General features: G+C 31.8%; 1 long non-coding RNA gene across 1 annotated transcript; it reads left to right on the forward strand.

Annotated features, from left to right (window-relative positions):
• The first annotated feature begins 2,661 nt into the window (after positions 1-2,661).
• On the forward strand, positions 2,662-5,744 carry LOC145100524 (uncharacterized). The gene is made up of 6 exons (XR_013705105.1): positions 2,662-3,006; positions 3,400-3,959; positions 4,258-4,696; positions 4,810-4,893; positions 5,015-5,071; positions 5,508-5,744. It is a non-coding gene; the product is annotated as an uncharacterized LOC145100524 (long non-coding RNA).
• The last annotated feature ends 951 nt before the right edge of the window (positions 5,745-6,695 follow it).

The raw sequence follows: 6,695 nt of genomic DNA on the forward strand, positions 1-6,695 counted from the left end.
AAATGACTATTTTCAACTTTGCATTCTTCTAACTCTTGAACAGGTTTGAACCAGCTTTTAGTGTTCAGAAAGTATATATGCTTTACCTAAAGAAACATTTAAAATGATTCTAAGTTTTCCAATACCTCCTAAAGGCCAGGAAGAATTATACCCGGTGTGATTTCTGAAACATCTTCAACATCACAACAATTTTAAACTTATATAATTTTAATCCTGAAATTTACGATGTTATGTTAAAAGATAAATTTAATTAAGATCAAACTCCATATGATATTATTTATGTTCAAAATATTATTTTTCATGTGAAATCTAATTTAAAAATTATACACATAATAGCTACATAAATATAAACAACAAAAGCATGCAAAACATATGTGCATAAACCAACTATAAAGTAGTAACATTTTGTGAGTCATAACAAAAATGTCAATCCATTCCTATGGGACATAAGGGACCAAAACTTCTTGTAATTTCTTTATGCTCCCACTTTCTTCAACACCTCATAACATGTTTATAAAAATAATTTTATAAAGTTTGTAAAAACATTAATAAAATCAAGTTCATAAACTTTTGATCTTCAAAATTGCCACCATCTTCATTCTTGTTACATTTTTATTAAAATAAATTATTTCTAAAACTAATCTATTATTTAAAAAAATAAACAAAATGATACATACCATATGAATAAATCAATATTACAACCATTTAAACAAATCAACACAAACACATCACAAGAGATTTACGGCTAGTTTATGCACATCATATATATATACACTTAAAATTATATAAACAAAAATTTTTTTTTCTCTAAAGCAACTTTGGTGACAAAAAATGCATGTAAACTTTTGTCACATGCAATAACAGTTACAAACATTTTAAAGTTGTCATAAAATATATGTATGGAATTTTCTTATAAAAAGAAAATCATCCATGTTTTCCAAAAGCAAAGATTATACCAAATAATCTAATAATCTATCAAGCTTAAAAAAATGGATATGATACCAATTGTTGGCTTTTATTCATAATTGTTTTCCTAAAAATGCTAAAAACAACAACGGAAGACTAAAAATAGGATAAACTTAAAACTCATTTTAACCCACCAATGATCATTTTTAAAAGCATGGAAAAATTAAATCAACCATAGAAGGAAAAATGTTACAACCTTTGAAGACTTTGATTCACATGAGAGATGGAATTTGATGAATTGATGCATGAAGATCCAAAGGGGAAGCCCTCTACACGTATCCACCAAGCAAAGATAGACCACCAAAGATATTGGTCGTCACTTAAATATAAGTTTTTATTAAGCCTTAATACATATACCAAATAAGTGTTAAGGAGAAGCAACTTACAAGAACTCTAATACTTCACTACACCATGCAAAAAGGATGAGCGGGGAGAGCCTAAAGGCTCTTGGTTGTGGCAGCAGAAGAGAAGAAGAAAAGAATGAAAATGAGGATAGTTTTGGCACAATACTCTTATTTATATACTTTTCCAAATGTACTAAGTCAACTCAAGCAATTAATAAAAGCATGGGCTACATATGACAAGTATGGAGATGTAAGAATGAAGACTACACATAACCTCTTCTCCACCAGAAGAGGATATGGTTATGGACATGAAAGTCAAAACCAAGAAGGGTCTTTCACACAATCTCATAACTACTTAGTTATGTTCCAACTAAGTGGTTACTCTAAGTTCCCAAAATGTTTGTACATAACATTAATATTCATACATATGATATATATATATATATATATATATATATATATATATATATATATATATGTGTGTGTGTGTGTGTGTGTATACATACTAGTTTATGTTCTCTTTATTATTATTTCCAAAAAACAATAATTCTCAATATGATAGTAAAATATTATTTTCATAAAATAATGTTTTTCCAAATTAAATACAGCTATTGATATTTATTAATAATAAAAATTACTCTAATAAATAATCAATTAGTAAAAAATTGTTATATGGTGTGACTCTATAAGATCATATGTCATTAGCAAATATCATTCGGTAATAACTCTTAGGCATAAAGTTCTTTCAATTTGAACCACCAGTTCTTCCTCTTTCCCATCACCCGTTTTCGTTCCTCTTTCTTTCTCTGTCATTTCTCCCATCTTTTGTTTGCGTCGATCTCAATTGGCAAGGGTTAAGGTTATTTTCGTTTATATATTTACCAAGGTTGATGAGTAGGCAACAAGAAAGAATCGGCCAGCCAAAAACCCTATCGAATTAATGGAATTAATTTCGAGTTTTCCAGTTTTAACACCTAACTATCCCATAATGACACGATGAACCCCAAAATCAAAAAGTATTACATTATATGAAATATAATTATTTTTATGTATAATACTTATTGTTAATTATTTTTATTATTCATTATTATTAATCCTATTTATTTATTTTATTCTTTTAATTATTAATTCATTCTTGTAATTTATATATATACTAATTCTAAACTACACCATGAACAGGAGTTGTTTCTGATTGGACCACTTTGATTTTTATTTTAATTTTTTTTTAAAATGTCCGTGTAGGCCAATAAGAATAAGATCGGTGTCCATACATGTGGTAAGCACCGCTTTTTTCATCGATTTTTGAGTCGGCTCTTTACCCCCATTCAATTTAGATCAGTGTCCTCTCCACCGCTTCATTTTCTTCCGGATCCTCTACCGCCTCATCTCCGCTTCTGACTTCTTATCGGCCTTTGCTGGCGATTTCCCCTAAACCAAGAAAACCGACAAGCCAAGAGTGTCGATTCATGCTCTGCGTCTAACCGAAGATCCAATCCCAGGTATTTGTCCTTCGCTACCATCAACAAAAGGGGAAGGACGGTCACAAGCCGACTGCTGACTTCAGCCGACACCCAGTTCATCGCTTACCGCTCCATCATCCGCCCACAATCGCCGCCCAACTACTTCTTCCATATTCACATCGTCTTCTCCTTCAATGGCATCCATATAATTTTGTCAGATGAATCTTCTTTGCAAGGTCAGTTATGCTTGGGTACTAAATTTGAAAACCCTGTTTATGTTTTCTTTGTATCCTTCATTGAAGAGATTTCTAGCAATGGTTGAAGTATTTGTTTATTTTTGGTTTTATTTGATGTAATTTACCGATCAAGTTTTTCCAAATTGGTTGTTGTCAAATTCATTTTTTTTTTTTTTTGTAATTTACTGATAAAATTTATGTAGTTTCCTGTTTTCTGAGTTCATATAATTGTTTTTAATTATTTTTTTTTTTAAAATTTGGTTCAACCCCTCAATTCGTCGTTATTTGGTTCAAAACAAAATATCTGGTGATTCTATCATATTCATGATTTTCCTTGATTTTTCTTACTGAGCTAACGGAAATGTAATTGCTATCGTATGCTAATCATTTCAGGTTATCTAAAGTCAACAAACTCATATTTTTGTCAACGTAAATCATGGAAATTTCCGAAATTGAAGAGAATATGTTTGCGCTGGGTGAACCGAAGGTAAATCTATCGTTATTCTTTTTAATTTAATTACAATTATTATTCATGAACTTATTCATTAGTTGTTTATGTTCCTCCAATTCTGGGCAATCTGCTGAAATTTTCTCAAATATACTTTAGATATAATTTATTGGTTAATATGTTTGTTTTATTATGGCTACATGGAGGAATGTTTAAGACGCTCTCTTTGATCTACATCAAGGTGTTGACCGTTTTCCCCGACTTAGAACCAGATCAAAACGAGAAGGCAGAAGAATTCCAATAACTGGATCAAAGATAGAAACTATACCGGCCGATGATTACTCTTTTTCGCTTTCCCTCTAATTTTCCACTTGAAATTGACTCTCTCTCTCTCACACACACACACATACATAAACGTACAGGCATGTAGTAGTTTTAATAGTTGCATATGGGTTGTTTTGCAGGTTTACAAAGGATGGAGTGTTAGCTTCCATTTCATCACCAAGTAAGAAAAACATAATCATCTCTTCCATGTTTGGCAAAAAACTCTTTTTTTTTTATTTTTTTTTCTTTCTTTGACTATATTTTGTTGATATTTTGCAATGAACTTACCTAAGTGACAGTAAACCTGACAACAAACATTGGTTAGCAGCTCAATAATTTCCATCACTTCAAGCAATTTAAGTTTTTTAATTACACAATCGAAATGTTGCCATATTATTGTATAAATATATTCAACTATAGTGAGTTTCTGGTGTGGGATTGGTACCTTTTCACTCAATTAATTTCTGATTTTGTTGCAGGTTTACAATTTTGATGAAACAACACAAAAGGTACATTTTTTTTGTTTACTTATATCTGATTCATCCATCATCTATAATCATCATATTAGTTTTTTAAATCAACTTATGTTACTAGACCTTGGGTAACCATATTAAAAATCATTTTAGGTTATTAGACCTCAGCAATTTAATGATTTCTTATTACTTGATCAGATTTCATTGATTGTTTGTAGTTTTGGTGAATTATAGTGTTGTTGGTTGATTCCATACGAGTAAGCGACTGTTTCTTTTTTATTTTATTGGCTAAGCACTTGATATTGACCCCATTAAAGGTTTTTTTCCTGAAAAACACCCTCACTTTTACACCAGTCATGATAGGCATCAGAGTAAACTATCAAAGAAGCATCGAACTCTTAATGTTTTCTTGGTAGTTGGTGATTGTATCTTAGTTGGATTACAGGTGATTCTTCCTTCTTCATTTCTTCTCTTCCAGTCATACCATGTATATTCATTCCATTGAAGCTGTTCAAGTTGCTCATTAGCTTACATACCTTCTTTTTTTTTTTCCCACAGCCAATTTTGGTGTACATATGTAAGATGGATGGGAAGTTGAGCTTTAATGCTATTAGTGTGAATTTTTTGACAGAAGTTGCAAAGGTTATCTTTGCACTTATTATGCTTCTAATACAAGTACACAAGTTATTGTGCTTTAGGTTTAGTTTTTCCCTATTACAGTTTACACATGATTGTGCAAATTGAAGAATTTTTGGTTTTACAGGTTACAAATTAGAAGGCTGGAGGCAAGCCACTTCTTTCAGTCCCCGATTTTATACAGGTAATCAAATCTAGCTTTTTCAGACATTTTCTCATGAGGGTAGTTCAGTCATTTGACATTTTTACCTACATTCCTTTTACAAGCATCTCGCAACAATTTGGTTTCTTGAATGACAGAAATATAAAGTGTTCAGATTTATAAACCGTTTGCTGACCATGTTCTTAGGTTGAATCCTCTGAGGTGTAATGCCAACCCATCAAAACCAATTGTAAATGTATTTAAGGTGATTAGGGGTGATTATTGTTGCTTTCTTCCATGTTTCTCATTTTTGATTGTTTGAACCTACTTTTGAATCAAATGGCCTGTTTCTTGCATGTTTGAAGATTTTTGGATATTTATACTGATATTTTTGTTTGTGTATTCTTGAGTCATTCAAATGTTTTCTACTTTTATAACTTGAATCTTTATTTTACTTATTTTTCCATTCAAAATGCAGGTTTGTCTTGAGGGAAGGTCTGCTGGACAATGGTAACTAAACATGATTAAGAAAACCATTGATGAAGGTTCAACTTTTCATTGTGTTGGTTCTTGACAATGCTCATTGGAGTATGCTGGTTAAAATTTTCAGTTGTTATTTTCCTATTTCTTTTGGCTCTTTTGTAAATGATGAAACATCCAAAAAAAACATCAAGCTTCTATAATAATCGACGGCCTCCAATCCTCGCAGCGCGGGGTTTCATCACTAGTTATTTCTAATTGTTAAGCAATCATTTTAAATTTATATAATATCTCTTATTTGCTTAATTCACTTATATAAATCCTTTATAGTTTTATCTCTAATTATATGATTCTTCATATTAATGATTGAACTCGTCTCCAAAATTAGTAATAAGAAATGGGGAGTTACAAGTTCTTATACTTAGATAAAGACATATCCACCTCCCCCACCATACCCACAACTCAAACTACAAAACATCATTCATTCACCAAAACTCATAAAAAACTTATTTTCGTTAGACGTATTACTACTGATAATAATGCCTCAATACAATTGGACCCATTTTGTTTTTCTTTGAAGCATTACCCAACAGGGACAAATTTCATGAGACGTAATAGTGTTGGTAATTTATATCCGTTTTCCACTTCCACACATCCCCAAAATCCAACTTTTGTTTGCAGGTCTCATGATCTTTACCATCACCTTCTTGGTCATCCGGTCACAAATATTTTAAATTCTCTTGGATTTCAAAACTTTTTTTCTTGTAATAAAACCAATCTTCTTATTCTTCTTGTGTTTATGGATAACAAACCAAATCTCCATTTTATGAATCCAAGTTGTTTACCTTATCCGCTTTTGCTATTATACATAGTGATTTATGGACATCTCCAAGTATGAGTTTCAAAAGACATCATTATTATATACATATTGTAGCACCCGGTTCCTGGTATGTAAATTTTATTTGAGTATTTCCCTTCTTTTAGCCTTGGACTCGTAGGTCCGACTCGCCGAGTGGATGCGGGACCCGGGACACGTTTAAGTTGGCGACTCGGCGAGTCCATATCCTGGACTCGGCGAGTCACAGCTGTTGGATGAAACCCTAAGTTTCAGGGGTTTGCACCCTATTTAAACGACTTATCCGCCCCAACCTCGCCCTCATTCACCCTCAGAGCCCTGTATCTCTCT

The sequence above is a fragment of the Lactuca serriola genome, chromosome 4, assembly GCF_051521515.1.
Source record: "Lactuca serriola cultivar US96UC23 chromosome 4, Lser_US96UC23_V15, whole genome shotgun sequence".
Lineage (NCBI taxonomy): Eukaryota > Viridiplantae > Streptophyta > Magnoliopsida > Asterales > Asteraceae > Lactuca > Lactuca serriola.